Raw genomic sequence first — 17,802 nt, 5'->3', positions numbered from 1 at the left:
TTATTGTTATTATTTTTGTGATATTTCATTATATGGAAAGGACAGATCGTAACCATTAAATCCCATTAAATTTCGTTTTTATGCCAAAGAATAATAGAGTTAATCTAGTCCAGTCCTTTTATTTTGCAGAGGTACAAAACAACACCTAGGAAGATGAAATTATTTTTCCAGTCTCACAGATAAATAGATGAATGACTGAGGTTAGGACCAGATGCCTTTTTTATTCCACAGTTTCACTATCTGGTGGAAAAATGTGGAGTCTCAAGAACTATGGCTCTTCCAAATATTTTTTTATTTATAAAGAAATTAGCTTCATTTCCTTTCACAGTTTATGAGTGTGGGCAGCTCATTTAAAATGGGAAAAATAGTTTTCAAGACCATTGACTCTTTTAATATCCTGTGGTAGTCACACTGATCTAAACATATGAAAAGGAACAAGCAAACCCCAAACAGAAACAGAAAAAAAAAAATAAAAAGGTCTAACATGTTAAAGTGCTTACCCAACTGAGCCAACAGCATGAAAAATGATTCAGTCTCTGCTGACCAAATGTAAAAATCACATTGCATGACATATCAATGTGTTCCTCCAATGCACCACTAGAAAGAATACATCAGGTTAACCTTCAGAAGCATGAAACATGACCAATAAGTAAAGAGAATTTCAATGAGTTATTAATCTGTTCAGGAAATTAATTTTAAAACATTGTGAGAGAACAGATGTGCAAGCTATAAGCAATGACAATCCATTCCAGGTCCACATAAAAGCCTAACACATTTTAAAAAGCATCAGATTTACAGCAGCAACTGGGTTGATTATACTTTAACAGTAACTTGAAGCTACCAAGAACCCTAGGGTAATTTTCCTAGGCCTATATGGAATCCATCCTTCTGCCTTGGACAGATTGCTCCCATGAATTGAATTAGAAAAGGGAAAATGTTTTGAAAATGAAGAAAAAAGAATGCATACAAGTGCTTTTACCAAGAAAGGAAGTGACTAAGATTTCAATGAGAACAGAACAATATTCCTTATTTCTTTAAGTTACCTTTCAATGATGTAGACAGCATTACATTCACTCCAACTCATCATAATGTAAGTAGTAAGTGAGGAAAGCCTCAACATGTTGAATGGGTTCCTGTGGTAAACTCAAGAGGACCATGGACTTGACCTTCCATCATTGTGCCATCAAGGACCTTTGAGTACCATCATGCTTCTATAATAATGATAATTGTAATAATAATAATAATAATATAATAATAATAATAAAATGATATATCTTATAAATATATCCAGCTATTTAAATTATTATAATTGTATAATTTAATTAATATCATATATGCATATATGTAAATATTTAAATTAATATATGCATTAAATATGTATATATGAGTATGTGAATAAATAGGTGTATGTATTTAAAAAGTGTATAATAAATGTGCATAATTCTCTCATTTGAATTAAATATGGAGGTGTACCTCTTCTAAGTGATTCTCTCCTAAAAACATTTGCACCGAGTTCAAGGTAGTCCCCTGGTTTAAATCCATGAAAATTTATAATTTACAACTATCCATTTTTGTTAGTATTTCAGATAACATACTTCTTGTCAAGTGAAGAGATTTAATAAAACAAAACAGTAAGACAACACAGGAATTATATGAACACAATTACAAAAAACTTTTCACAGAAAAAAACATCAGATCTAAATAGTTGGAAAAACATCAGTTGCCTGTGGGTAGGCATCAATAACATAATAAAAATTACAATTCTACCAAACTACCAAAAATTATTGTATAGTGCTAGAAAAACATAACAAAATTCATCTGGAAGAACAAAAGATGCAGAATATCAAATCAATTAATAGTAAAAAAAAATGCCAAGAAAGGTGGCCTAACCATACCAGATCATAAATTGTATTATAAAGCTGCAGTCATCAAAACCACTTGGTACTGACTAAGAAAGAGGAGTGTAGATCAGTGGAATAGGATAGGTTCACAAGACACAGTGGTCAATGACTATAGTAGTCTAGTGTTTGATAAAACCAAAGACTCCTGCTTCTGGGATAAGAACTCACTATTTGACAAAACTTCTCACAAAACTGGAAGACAGTATGGCAAATAGTAGGTATAGGCCAATGTCTTACAATGTGTACCAACATAAAATCATGATGGGTACACAATTTACATATAAAAGCTGAAACTCTAAGAAAACTGAAAGAGCAGGGAATAGTTTGCTTGTCAAATTTATGAAGATCAGAAGAATTTAGTACCAAAAAGAGATAGATAACACTATGAAATGCAAAATGGAAAATTCTGATTGTTTGATTATTAAATAGAAAAGTTTTTTTTTTTTTTTGCAAAATCTGAGACAATGCAACCAAGATTAGGAGGGAAGCAGAAAATTGGGAAAGAGTTTTTATAACCGGTATCTCTGATAAAGGCCTCATTTCTAAATTATATAGAGAAATGAGTCAAATTTATAAGAATATAAGTCATTCACTAATTGATAAATTATCAATGTATATGAAAAGTTTTCAGATGAAGAAATTAAAGCTATCTATAGTCATATAAAACTGCTCTGTTGATTAGAGAAATGCAGATCAAAAACCTCTGAGATACCTCATCACACCTATCATGTTGGTTACCATGACAAACCAGGAAAAAGATAAATGCTGAAGAAAACGTGGGAAAGTGAATCATTAATGCATTGTTGGTGGAGTTATGAACTGATCCAACTACTCTGGAGAGCAATTCATAACTATGCCAAAAGGACTATCAAACTGTGCATTTCCTTTGACCCCGGAATACCCCCACTGTATCCCAAAGAGATCATACAAATGGGAAAATAACCCATGTGTACAAAAATATTTATAGCAGCTCTTTTTGTGGTTGCAAAGAATTAGAAATTGAGGCAATACTTATAAGTTGAGGAATGGCTAAATAACTTGTGGTATATAAATTTAATGGAATAAAATAAGAAATGATGAGAAGGTGGACTTCCAAAAAACATGGAAAGCCTTAGATGAACTGATGCAAAGTACAGTGAGCAGAAACAGGAGAACATTGCACACAGTAACTGCCACATTATGAAATGGCTAACTTTGATAGACTTATGTCTTCGTAGTAATGCAAGAATCTAACACAACTCCAAAAGACTCATGACGGAAAATGCATTTCACATTGAGTAAATGAAGTATGGAGTCCCAAGGCAAATTGAAGCAAATTATTTGCATTCTTTCTCTCTCTCCCTCCTTACCTCCCTCTCTCCTCTCTCTCCTCTCTCCCTCCCTACTTCCCTCTCTACTCTCTGTTCTCTCTTCTTCTTCTTTATCATGGTTTCTCCCATTCATTCTAATTCTTCTTTTTCAGCATGTCTAAGGTGGTAGAAGGATGGACCTGCTCTAGCTCTCCTCTCATCTCTCTCCTTTACAATAGCTGTAAAAAATGATCCTAAACAAATTCTAGCAGAGAAGAAGACACAAAATGACAGAGTGAAGCAGATTTCTAGCCCAAGACAGCCTGGAAGCCTAACAGGAAGGGTCTATTGCACCAAGCTCTGGGCAGAGGTCTGTACACAATGTTTGTAGATCTCACCAAGGCCTTTGACACTATTAGTAAGTAAGTAATGAGGGTTTATTGAAAATTATGTAAAAAAATTGGTTGCTTGGAGAAGTTCATAAGTATTCTATGTCAATTTCATGATGGCATGCTTGCCCAGGTTCTGAATAGTAGACAGTGCTCTTGTGCCTTCCCAGTCACCAATGGAGTGAGATAGGGCTATGTGCTTTTTAGCATGATGTTTACAACAATGCTGTCAAATGCTTTCAATAAGGAAGAGCACAGCATCAAGGACACCTACCACACTGGTGGTAAATTCTTCAATTTGGAAAGGCTATAAGCCAAGACCAAAGTGGAGGGAGTGTCGGTGAGTGATTTTCTGTTTGCAGATGATTTCGCACTCAATGCAGCCTCTGAAGCTGAGATGCAACAAAGCATGGATCAATTCTCTACTGCCTGAGAATTTTGGCCTAATAATTAACACCAAGAAAACACAGATGCTCCTTCAGCCACCACCACACCATCCATACATGGAACCACTAGTTACAACAAATGGAGAAGTTTTGAATTCTGTGGATAAGTTCACTTACCTTGATAGTGTACTTTACAGGGATGTACACATTGACAATGAGGTTGAAACATGTATTACCAGAGCTAGCTCAGTGTTTAGAAGACTCCAAAGAAAAGTATGGGAGAGAAGAAGTATTAGACTGACCAACAAACTGAAGGTCTACAGAGCCATTGTGCTGACCTCATTGTTGTATGCCTGTGACACATGAACAGTCTTTCAGTGCCATGACAGGAAGCTGAATTGCTTCCATTTGAACTGCCTTAGGAAGATTTTGAAGATCACTTTTCAGGATAAGGTACCAGACACTGAGGTCCTTGCTCAAATTAAACTGCCAAGCATTCAAATTATGCTTCGTAGGGCGCAACTCTGATGGGCTGGACACATTGTTTGAAAACAAATGTATATTTTCCAAAAGGATTATTTTATGGAGAACCTGCATAGGGCAGGAGATCACATGGTTGTCAGAAGAAGTGACACAAGGACAATCTCAAGGTCTCTCTCAAGAACTTTGGATTTGATTGTACAACATGGGAGACACTGTCATAGGACCACTCAGCATGGTGTGCTCACATCAGAAACGTTCCTGTGCTCTATAAGCAAAGGTGATTTGAAGCAGCACAAACGAAAACTAGGATGTGCAAATTTGGAGTATCCACCACAAATACCCATGAAGACTATTTGCGCCCAGTCTGTGGTAAAGCATTCTGAGTTCATATTGATCTGATCAGCCACAGTCAAACACATTGAAACTCGACTTTATCATGGTGATGTCATTTTGGTCCTCTTTGAGAATGAAGAACAACAACCAACTAACCATTTGAATCTATTTCCTTCTACTCGCTAGGAGGAATATTTTTAACCAGCCCTCAAGGTTCTTTTTCATTTAGGGATATAAGTTCCCCTTTACCTTCCATTCATTCTTCATTGGACATTTATATTCATTAAAAATCATCATTCAGTCACTATCTTTCAATAAACTTCCAAGTCCTGCATGATTTGAAGTCATAGCTTTCCTAAAAATGCTTTGGATCTGCTAGAAATTAAGGAAAAAGATAGAAACAAACAAAATTTCAGAAATAAAAGCAGCCTTCTCCACCTTGATTCTTTGTCCTGTTCTCCAAATTCCTGCTTTTATCATTTGTGTTTGGCCAGCAGTAATATCCTCATTCCAATATGAAGACATTTTACTTGAACACACATTTGTTTGTATCTCTATATTTCTCTTACATCTTGAATAGGTGTCATAAATGAAAATGAGATAGACCAACTTGGATTCTGTTTCAGGAATTATGCAGTGTTTTCACTGATACCAAGCTTCTTCAAAAGTTCATTTTTCAACGCTGATAATTTCAGGATACTTTATAACTAAAATCATTACCAAATTTTTAAAATAATATTTTATTTATTGCAATTACATGTAAAGACATTTTTGAGATTTATTTAAAAGAATTTTAGTTACAAATTCTCTCACTCCCTACCCCTTCTCTCTCTGTAAGATAGTAAGCAATTTGACAGAGTTGATAGATGTGCAATCAAGTAAAATATATTTCCATATTACTCATGTTGTAAAAGGAAAGATGGACCAAAAGAAAAAGAAATAGGAAAAGGTGAAAATAACATGTTTTCATCTGCATTCAGAATCCATCTGTTCTTTCTCTGGATGTGAAGAGCATTTTTAATTATAAGTCCTTTGGAATTTTCTTGCATCATTTTATTTCTCAGGAGACTAAGTCATTCATAGTTCATCATCACACTGTTTTATTAATGGTCACAATGTTCTCATTGTGCTCACTCAATTCAGTGTTAGTTCATGTAAGTCTTTACAGATTTTGCTGAAAGCATATGCTTGTCATTTCTTATAGCACAAGAATATTCCATTATAATCGTGTAATACAACTTGTTCAGCCATTTCTCAAATGATAGGTATCCCTTACTTTTCAATTCTTTATCACCATAGAAAGAACTGCTATAAATATTTTTAGCATGTATGCCTCTTTCCCTTTTATTTGTTTCTTTTAATCTCTTAGGTATATGGACCTAGTAGTGGTATTTCAGGAAAAAGGGTTATGCATATTTTGGTTACCCTTTGCTTATAATTTCAAATTGTGCTCCAGAATGACAAAATTCATTTACAATTCCACCAGTAATGCGTTAGTGTCACAAATTTCCCATGTCCTCTGACATCTTATCTAATCTGGTATGAAGTGGTACTTTCAAGCTGTTTTGTTTTGCATTTCTTTAAGCAAATATGATTTAGTGCATTTATTAATTGGGGAATGACATTCTTATAAATTTGACTCAATTCGCTATATAGTTGAAAAATGAATTCTTTACCAGAGAGAATTGCTATAAAACTTATTTTCCAGCTTTCTTCTTTCCTGCTATTCTTGGTTGCATTGATTTTGTTTGGGTGAAACCATGTTTAATTTAATATAAACAAGATTATACATTTCAGGTATCTCTATCTCTTGTTTCTTCCTAAATTTTTCCCTTCTGTATATATCTGACAGGTAGACTATTCCTTGCTTTCTTAATTTGCTCATGTTATTCGTTCTTTAGGTCTAAATCATGTGCCATTTTGACCTTATTATCCTATGAATAAGATGATGGTCCATACCTATTATCTATGATACTTTTTCCAATCTTTTCCAACAGTTTTTGTCCGCAGTTAATTATGTTTTTCTTATCCCATAAGCTTGGATTTTGGGTTTATCAGGCTCTAGATATATATGGTAATTTACTACTGTATCTTGTGTAGCTAATCTATTCCACTGATCTATCATTCTGTTTTTTAGCCAGTAGCAGTAGTTTTGAAAATCATGACCTTAAAATATATTTTGAGATCAGGTATAGCTAAGCTTCCTTACTTTACATCCCCCCCTTTAATTCCTATGACAATCTGGACTTTTTGTTCTTTCAGATGAATTTTGCTACATCTATAAAATAAGTTATGGTAGTTTGGTTTGACACTGAATATGTAAATTTCTTTAGGTAGAATTGTCATTTTATTATATTGGCTCAACCTATCCCTGAGCAGTTGATATTTTTTCAGTTGTTTAAATCTGTCTTTATTTCTGTGGAAAGTTTTCCATAATTGTGTTCCTATAGTGTCTGGGTTTCTCTTGATCAGTAGATTCCCAAGTGTTCTCTATTGTTTGTACACATTTTATATGTAATTTCTCTTTCTGCCTCTTGCTGCTGGATTTTGTTGGTAATATTTGGAAATGCTGATGGGTTTATATGTAGAAATACTAATGTGGGTTTATTTTATATCTTGCAGTTTTCTTACAGTTGTTAATTATTTAAAGTAGTTTTTAGATTATTCTCTAGGATTCTCTAAGTATACCATCATATCATCTGCACAGAGCAATAGTTTCTTGTTGTGTTTTTCCCCCTTGTTGCCTGTTCTAATTCCCTCAATATCTTTTCTTTCTCTTACTTCTATAGATAACATTTTAAAAGTATAATATTGAATGATAGTAGTGATAATGGGCATCTTAGTTTCACCCCTGATCTTATTAGTAAATCTTCTAGACTATCTAGATTATTATTACAGATAATACTTGCTGATGGTTTTAGACACTATTTATCATTTATTTTTATTTTTTTTAAAGTGGCTTTGTCACATTTTATTGACACTGACAGTATATTGCAAGTGAAGAGTCCACTCTTGGAAAGGCCTTACCTAGAGGCCTCTAAGGAGTCCCAGCCTCAGGCTCCTGCTTGTTTCTTTACTTAGAGAGGAGGGGGGAATCTGAGATGACAGCAGGGAAGACAATTGCCACTGACTGCACAAAGAATGAGCAGCATCTGGTACTCCAACGTCAGGTGTCTATCCACAAGCACATAGAGGGGAACAACATCAGTCACTAGGCCCTGCCACGACATCAACATCTCCAAGTCAGCTAACAGCATAGTTTTTCAACGTGCATGGTGAGCAAAGGGCTCTAGGTCATCACAAAGTGTCCTGAAGTACTGGTCCAAGCACTTCACCAGGGTCTCAGAGGCTGACTTCTCCATAGGAATTTTGGCATAGAAGCTGCAAACTTTACAATAATTGTTCAAACCAGCTTTGTCTGGATCACTGGGCTGCAGAGGACCTGGGGCATGGTGTTTAGGAGCCCGTTTGGCCTGAGTAAGCTTGAAGGGCAGCCAGGTAGTGTTAGTATTAGGAGGTACTGGGGAGGTAGTCTGTGCAAGGGAACGATATCATTTGGTCTGGAGGAATTTCAGGTGTCATCATGCTAAGTTCTGTGACAGCAGTCCTTTGGGAGATTTCTGTGTCCTCATCAGACTCTTTTGCCCCTTCATCCATCGATCTTTCTTCTTCCTCTTCTACTTGATGAGCCACAGCTGATTTTGCTCCAGCTTCCCTGGAGATGCTGCTTCTAGTAGGTAAAGAGTGAGCAGAAATGCAACTGTTTTGACTTGGTGTTCCTGTAAAAGGTCAGGTTCGTGTTCCAGTGGACATGGAGCTGGCAGAAAAAGAAGTATTTTGGCTTAAACTTTTTGTACCAGACTTGGTTGATTTCCCAGGACCTGGGAGATGAGTCAGTGGTATGCCCTTCAGTCTTTGTTCAAATACTTGCATGTCAATTGGCTATGGGTCGGTGGCCTTCAGGCCAAGTCAGGCCTCTTTACAGACTCAGGGAACATAAGTGTGACCAAGGTCAGATTAAAGGACCTGGTCACAGAGGACTTGTTGGCTGAAGCTGGCTGCTCTTAGTGAGATCTGAAGCAACAGCAAGTCCTTGGTCTACTTCCTGTTCAGACTCAGACACTCTAAGGCATCGATTCTTCCTGCTTTGGACCAACAGCCTTGGAGCTACAGACACAGAGGGCTGCAGCTCAGGAAGCTGCAACTCCAGGCTGATCCAATTGCTTTCTTTCTGTGACTCAACAGGTTGTGGCTCATGTGAATTCTGGCACCACCTCTGGTGCCAGGACAAAGGCTTCTGAAGCAGCATGCAGGATTTTCTTCAGAAGAGTCCTGGGTGTGCCTTCTTCCAAGATGTCATAGTGCTCAACACAGAGCTGACCATTAGCTAAAATATCCTTTGCCTGAGCAGGTGCAGTCTTTCTTTGTTTACTCAGATGTGTTCAGGGCAAAGTGTCACATTGGTACCAGCTTGAATGGTCTGTAGATATGAAAAAACTTCTCCTGCTTGGCCTAGTGTTAGATGAGACACTAACATCTTCATTAGTGGGAGCTTAGAGCCTGCGTCTCTAGCACATGATGGAGCAGAGTCTGAGTGATCCCTTCATTGTCTGGGAGAAATGAGATGTTGTACACCTGGATGAAATCACCTGGAAAAAATCAAATTTGAGGGGCAGGGTTCTCAGAAAACCTCCTCCATTGGGAGTGGGAAACGAGGACAAAGAATAGAGAGAATCGGGTAGGAATGGGGCCCTGGGAGGCTAGACAAAAGTCCCGGGATCCCTGAGAGCTCCACTGCCCACTACTTATCATTTTAAAGAAAACTCCCTTTATTCCTGTAATCTCTAGTGCTTTTAATAGGAATAGGGGATTCATTTCTTCAAAAGTCCTTTCTGCATCTATTAATATAACCCCTCCATTTTATTTTTCCTTCTGTTTGTCCTTCTTTCTTTCATTGCACCCTTTCCCTCCTCATCAGTGTTTTGCTTCTGACCAGCATGTTTCCCCAATCTGTCATCCTTTCTTTTACTTGTTCCTCCTTCTTGATTTTCACAATCCTCTTCCTTCCTACTTTCCTATAGAGTAAGAAAGATTTCTATACCAAACTGAATATGTATGTTATTATGCTTTGTTGTATAAGCTCCTTAGTACCACTTGAATATGTGATAATTTACGTTTCACCTCTCACTTCCAACCTTTCCCAATGCATCCTTCTTTCTCACCACCTTTTTTTATATCCTCACATAAAAGTCGCCTTATACTCACACTCTCCACTTATGTATACTCCTTCTAACTACATTAATGCCAATACAGTTCTTAAAAGGCACACATATTATATTCCCATGTAGGAATGCAAACAGTTGTGCCTCACTGAATCCCTTCTTTTTTTTTTTTTTTAACTTTTTTGTGCTTCTCGTTACTGTGTTGAATGTTTTTTTTTTCTTTATTCATCTATAATCTTTTCATTAGGAAGACTTGAAAGTCTTCTGCTTCATTGAATGACCAATTTTTCCCTGAATAATTATGATACATGTAGCTGGATAGGTGATTCTTCATTGTAATCCTACTTCACTTGACTTCCCAATATGATATTCCAGGCCCCCAATCGTTTAATGTAGAAGTTACTAAATCATGTGTCATCCTGACTGTGACACCTCAATATTTGTATTATTTCTTTCTGACTACTTGCAATAATTTCTTCTTGACTTAAGAGTTCTGGAATTTGGTTATAATGTTCCTGGGAGTTTTCATTTTGGGATCTTCTTCATGAGGTAATGAGTGGATTTTTTCAATGTCTGTTTTACCTGCTGTTTCTAAGAAACTAGGAGAATTTTCTTTGATAACTTTGGGAAGTATAACGTCCAGCAACGTTTTTTTAATCTTGACTTTCTGGTAGTCTAATTATTTTCAAAGTACCTCTTTGATCTGTTTTCCAGATCAACTGTATTTCCAGTGGGATACTTCATATTTTCCTCTACTTTCTCATTCTTTAAATTTTGTTTCATTGATTCTTGATGTCTCATGAGTTCATTAGTTTATCCACTTCTAATTTTGAAGAAGTTAGTTTCTTCAATGAATTTTTGTACTTCCTTTACCATTTGGTCAATTCTAGTTCTTAAGGAGTTGTTTTCTTCAGTAATTTTTTAAAACATCTTCCCATTCCATTTTTTATACTTCCTTTATCAAGTTGTTGATTGCTTTTAATGATTCTCTCATCTCATATATTTCTTTTCCTAACTTTTCTTCTCTGTGTTTTAAAATGTTTTTTAACTTTCCCAGGAGTTCCTTTTAGGTTTAATGACAATTCGCATTTTTCATTTAGGCTTGGCATGTAGGTGATTTGACAATATTGTCCTCTTCTGAATTTGTGTCTTGATCTTTCCTGTCATTATAATGGCTTTCTATGGTCAAGTTTCTTAGCGTATTGTTTGATCATCTTTTCCAGCTTAATAGTTTTATTTTTTTAGTTTTAAACTTAAATACAAAATAAGAAAACAATAAAAGAAACACAAACACTAAAACTAAAATAATACAAACTAAAAAACAACAAAAAAAAAATGCATTGCCATGGGCAAAGTAGAATGTGAGAGGATTCAAAATATACAGCAATAAATTTCCACGTCCAGAAAGCTTATATAATAAACAGTACACATTGTGTTGTCAGTTGTCCATCTTTTCTTTGCTTACTTGTAAGTTTTCTTTTGTTCTCTCCTATATACATTTTATTTTGCTCTTTTTTCTCCCTTCTGCTTTCCCCCACCCAAAGGCTAAAATTAAGCACAGATACACAGAGATACATATGCATATATATGTATATATATATATACATATAACATACACATATTTATATGTATATATGTATACATATATAGGTATACACACACACACACACACACATATATATATACATAGCCATAAACACACAAAGATATAAATATACATACATATGTCTATATATACAAACACTTTTACATACATACATATATACTTAGACACACACATATATATATATACATACATATCAATAATTGTAGTCATATATCAATATATTCATTCATATTCATCTATGTAATACCATACTATACTAATTTATCTTCAGTTTCCCTGGGAGTGAATATCCTCTTTCTTCATAAATCCAAATCTTTCCATATTTTTTTCTATTCCAAGGAGTCATCATTTCCTACACCATAACAAAATTCCCACATTGTATTGTTTAGTTGTTTTAAATAGTTCAAAATGTTATTGGTAAATATTGCCAGCACAGAGTGTAGTTTCACTATTTTTCTCTTTTGACTCAGTCTATTTTAACCTTAACTCTAGCCTGAGATCATGGTTGCCACCCCTGATCCTTTTCCTCTATCAAATTACATTCCTGATCATTATTTTATGTTTGTGCATATCTCTTATTTCATATCCCTCCTGACTCCTTTGCTTTATTTCCACCCAGTAACTTACCTTCCTAGTACTTAACGTACCCTTGTCCAAGGAACCCTCCCTTTTCTTCTCATTCCCTTTAATATAAAAATCATTCTATGCCTTGCTTTAACTTATTTCCTCACTCTCCCCTCTACAGATAAGTCTGTTATCTTTTCCCCTATCCCTATCCCCTTAGCATTTTATTTCTTTCTGAATTTAGAAGTCTTCTATATTCTTCTAGAAATGTATGTATTGTTAGCTTTTGAACCTATGCTTAATGACGGCAGATTTCCAAATCTACTAGCCATCTTCCCCATATAATTCTTCTGTATTGGTTCTTCATCTTGCACTTTAATTTTATAAGATAATTATTCTTTTTAGCTGTTCTTAAACAGTTATGGTTTTGTAAATATGCCTCTTGGTTCAGAATTAATTTTATTCTCAGATACATTTTTCTTTACTTCATTTCCTATGAAATATTAGTCACAAATTTCCATAAGCTCAAATTAGTGGGTTTTTTTTTCTTTTGCCAATGACAGATTTATCATTCTCATTATACAAGGGGGAACCTAGAGAAATATCATTAACTGTTATAGGAAGAGTACACAGATCTCCTTTTCCAATACAATAGTGACTTCTTTTTTGTCTTATATTGTAATTTATTTAGAAGTGCTTGAAAAAAAATCCTATTTGTGAGGTCCATGTTTAAGTGACTATATATCTTCATTTTGTTTTAGTAAGTTCCCCTAAACGTGAAAAATCATTAAATTTACTGTCCTTTGGGAGTATAAAATTTGAATGGCAATGACTGTTAACTTAGATTGTAATAATATATTGCTTCCAGAAAATTAGACAGAGTAGGTTATTTTTTCATAATAATATAATGAATAGATGAATGATGTACTTGTGGAAAAAATAATTTGCACATTTAGCAGTGATAATATGACTTCCATAGAGCTACTTTCACCTGAGAAATGTCAGACAATTTAATAAGCAGTATCTTATTAATCTTCACAATGTGTTTCAAGTAAATATTATTATTTCTTTCCCATTAGGGAAAATTAATCTTCAGCTTTCTCTAAATGTCACACTGAAGTGACCACTTTCAGGGTGATTCAGTTCAATTACCAAGAAATTAATGAGAATATTGAACAGTCAATCTAATTCAGTTGTTAAGGGCGTTAAAGTGGATAAAGTATAACTTTTATTCACCTGCTGAGTACTTGATAGTTATAATAGGAGAAAAACAAATACCTAGGAATTATTTGTTCATATACACACACTTGTCTGTGTGTATACACATACATTCGTTTCATAGCACGTGCATACATAGTGTATATAATAAAGCATAATATTATATATCTAATATATTTATTCTTGTATAGTAAATATATAGAAGATTAAACAAGCCCATATCTGCCATTTAAATGTATATAGTTGTGAGGCTCATTCTTTTCATAATTTCTTGTTAAATCCCTCAATAAGTCCTTCACTCCTTCTGAGTCTTCCTTCTTGTCTTCTTTCTTCCTCAATATTCTTCCTTCTAATTGTATCTTTTTTATACATAGTTATTACATTTCCTCCCCCATTGAACCTCAATAAAATTGTAAAGCATATCCAGGGAGAAAATGATGGCAACTGACAAAATATTCAAAATTTCACACTGATAGCAATCTATTTCTCTACTTAAAGGATGGAAATGTTCTCTCAGAACAAGAATGGATTAAATTAAATGGATTTCCACTGCATTTTGGTGTTAATTTCATTTATTTATGTTATTCATAATATACAGTATTATTTACCTAAGGCTTTACATCAGTGAATAAAGTCTTTCTAATTTTTAATGTGACATTTTTTATGAGATAGTGATATTCTATTGCATGCATGTGTACATCTGTGTATGTATGTGTGTATATATTATCTACAGTCCTTCACAAAATACACATGCATGCATAAACACTCACACATACACATACACACACACACGCATACACAGACACACACGCATACACACACACACTTACTCCTAATTGCCACAATAATGAGAAAATTCTTAGGAGTTACAAACATCATCTTCCCATGTAGGGACATAAAGAGTTTAACCTTACTGATTCCTTTAAAACAGTTTAATCTTATTGAATTCCTTTTGATTTCTCTTTCACGTATATCTTTTCATCCTTCTCTTGAGTCTTGTATTTGAAAGTCAAATTTTTTATTTAGCTTTTGTCTTTTCAGTAGGAATGTTTGAAAGACCTCCATTGCATTAAAATCAAACAAATATTTTCCCTGAAAGATTGGACTCAGTTTTGCTAGGCAAGTGATTTTTGGTTGTAATCCTCACTCCTTTGACCTTCCAAATGGCTGACAGTTCATACCTTCCAATTCTTCAATATAGAGGCTACTAAATCATTTTGTAGGTCTTATTGTAGATCCATAATATGTAAATTATTTCTTTTGGGGAACTTGAAATGTTTTCTTCTTGACTTGGGACCTCTGCTGGCTCTGATATTCCTGCAAAAATTTTTCCCCATTTTTGGACCTGCTTCAGGTGCTTATCAGATTATTCTCTCAACTTCTATTTTACCCTCTGATTCTAGGATATAAGTTTACTTCGATAATTTCTTGAAATGTGATGTCTCAGATCCCTGTTGTTAATCTTGATTTCAATAGTTCAGTAATTCTTAAATTATCTCTCTTTGAGCTATTTCTCTGAACAGTTGTTTTTCCAATGAAGTATTTCATGTTTCCTTCTCTTTTTTTTATTCTTCTGATTGGTTTATGTTTTCTCCATTTCTCATAAAATTTTTAGCTTCTGCTTGCCCAATTATAATTTTTAAGAAATTATTTTCTTCAATGAATTTTTCTACCTCCTTTTCTATTTGGTCAGTTGTACTTCTCAAGGAGTTCTTTTCTATAGTGAATGTTTGTAACTCTTTTTTCATTTTTCCAATTCGGCTTTTTAAAGAGTTCCTTAATTCAGTTGATTTTCATGCCCTTTATACCATTTTATCTATTCTGTTACTGAAGTTGTTTTTCCCTCCAGTATTTTTTGTACCTGCCAAGTTTTTGACTAATTTTCCCTTTGATTTTCTTAGATCACTCTCATTTCTTTCCCCAACTGTCCCTCTACTTTTCTTATCTGATATTTTAAATTCTTTTTTGACTTCTTCTAGGAATAGCTTTTAGACCTAAGACAAATTCGTGTTTTTCTTTGACTCAGCAGATAACTGCATTTTGTTATCTTCTTCTGAGTTTGTGCTTTGATCTTCCCCATAGTAACTTTCTGTGGTCAGGTTCTTTTTATTGTTGTTGTTTGTTCAATTTTTCCAGCCTATTTTTTGACTTTTAACTTTATATTAAATACGGGATCTGCTTCTGTGCTGCATGGAATGCTGTCCCAAGCTTTAGGATTTTCATGCAGTTATTTTCAGAGCTAATTCTAGGGGTCAGTAAATATTTCATTCTTTCAGTATAATCACATTAGGTGAGTGTATTTACTATTCTCCTGACCTGAGAGAGAAGAGTAGTAAATACTGGTCTGTGAGTGACCACATGTTCTCTTTTCTACCTTGGAAGTGTGAATAGGGTTCCAGTTTCACTGTGGCTGCATACATGAGTGTGCTGGTGCTCTTTCTTGCCCTTGGACTGCTGCCCAGAACCACCATATCCAGTGAAACACATTACTGAACCCAAGGCCAACAGAAATTCCCTGGTAGTCTCTTTCTCTCTGATTCTCTTAGCACTTGTAGTCTGAGAGCACTAAAACCCTCTTATCAATTGAGTCACTCTCAAGGCCTGATGCTGACTTGCTGGGGTATAGACTATACTGGCTGGCTTGAGCAGGATTGCGTTCCATTTTCACCTCAGTGAGACAGACATTTTCTGCTGACCTGTGTTATCTTGGGATATAAAATTGTTTCACCTCATCTTTTTATTGACTCTGCTGGTCCAGAATTCATTTTGAGGTATTATTTAAAGTTTATTCCACCATTTTATCTTGGCCCTCCAGCTCTGAACTTTTAAAAATCTTGAAATATTTGGATCCATTTTTCAATCCAAGAAAGAAGTACTCAAATGATTAAATGCTTCTGCTATTTCACCATGAATCTTTTTTAATTTGACCTCAGTTTCAAAGCTTCACTTTCTTCTTTTGTGATCTTTGTAGGTAGCAGTTCAATCTGATCTTCATTTGGCAGTTCTGCATGAGAGTTAATCAAATCCTCCACATCATTGTAACCCACTTACAGATCCAGTTCTTGTTATAATTTTAGAGTCTTGTTACTTTTTCAATACTTTTTTCCAAACTCTCTTAGTATATATTTCTACTACATCTTTCTATGCCTTAATAATGTTTTGGATGTTATGATAAATATTATAGGACTTCCAGAAATATCTCAATCTCAAGTCCTTTTCTGTATTTCAAGCTACAATTGGCTGGGCAAATGTATGGGGCAAATAATATGCTTTGAAGTTCAAAATCACTCTCTAATCACAGGTTATAATAATGAAGCAGCATTAGAGGGAAGGTTGATCACTTCTGCATTTTCATTAAAATTAAAATCTTCTTGATGGGGAAGGTGATCTACAATATTATCCAAAAATAAGTAGAATCTTCAAAGAAATGCTATTATCATTACCAGATGTCTTGACTTTGGGAATGAAGCTGTGCATAAACCATTGTTGAAAAATGATAAGTTTTATGCCTTAGGACAAAATAATACACAGGTCATATAGCATTTGCTGATTCAGTGCTCTGGGATTAGCTGAGGGATGTACAAGATTGTAATTTGCAAGTCCCAAATACATTCTCCAAGCAGAAATGGTACACTGTTTTTACAATTTTTATGCCCCTGTAGAGTTGTTTTTTTTTTTCCTCCATGGAGTTATAGGTTCAAGAAGGCATTCTTTGATAAAATAGACCACTTTTGTCTACATTAAAAATTTGCTCTGGCAAATAGGGGCCTTCATCTATTTTTATACACACACACACCCATCAGGAAATCTGGGGACATTTTTATAGCTTCAATATCTGCACTAGCATACTTGTATGTGTTATTGATTACAATTTTTGTCCATATTTTCTCATTATTTTATTTTCATTTTCAAGTCTATTTGCTTATGCTTATGAGATGGTTCACTTTTTCCCTCATGAGAACATTTTCCACCAGTCATGATGGAAATATAAAAATCAATATTGAACACCAGGAGATGCACAGTGTCACTTATTGTGTGCAAACAGAAAATGACTTAGAGATGCTTCCTATCTTCCTTTCACTGTTTGTTTATTCTGCCTGCATCTTATTGTACTGTATCTGCTTTGCATAAATAATTTTTGTTGATTTTTTGCGATGCATATATCTTTCAGAATCTTTATGTAAATTTGAATTTGCATAAATCAAATCTATATGAGTGAAAATGTATATATGTATGCATGTGTGTATATGCATCTGTCTGTCTATCTATCTATCACCTGTCATCTACCTTTCTATCAGTTATGAATACAACAGGCAACAATTACTATATTAAATCCAATAGAAGCTGCAACAGCAACAAAAGCAGCAATTACATCAAAAAAAAGTCTAGGGTTGATCACAGCCTCATGATG

General features: G+C 34.6%; 1 pseudogene; it reads right to left on the bottom strand.

The window, feature by feature from the left end:
* Positions 1-7,858: 7,858 nt before the first annotated feature.
* LOC140512109 (centromere protein T-like) lies at positions 7,859-15,862 on the bottom strand (annotated as a pseudogene).
* Positions 15,863-17,802: the final 1,940 nt, after the last annotated feature.

The sequence above is a fragment of the Notamacropus eugenii genome, chromosome 6, assembly GCF_028372415.1.
Source record: "Notamacropus eugenii isolate mMacEug1 chromosome 6, mMacEug1.pri_v2, whole genome shotgun sequence".
In the NCBI taxonomy this organism is placed as follows: domain Eukaryota; kingdom Metazoa; phylum Chordata; class Mammalia; order Diprotodontia; family Macropodidae; genus Notamacropus; species Notamacropus eugenii.
The sequence above is the reverse complement of the archived record's forward strand: the minus strand, read 5'-3'. Positions and strand labels throughout refer to the sequence as shown.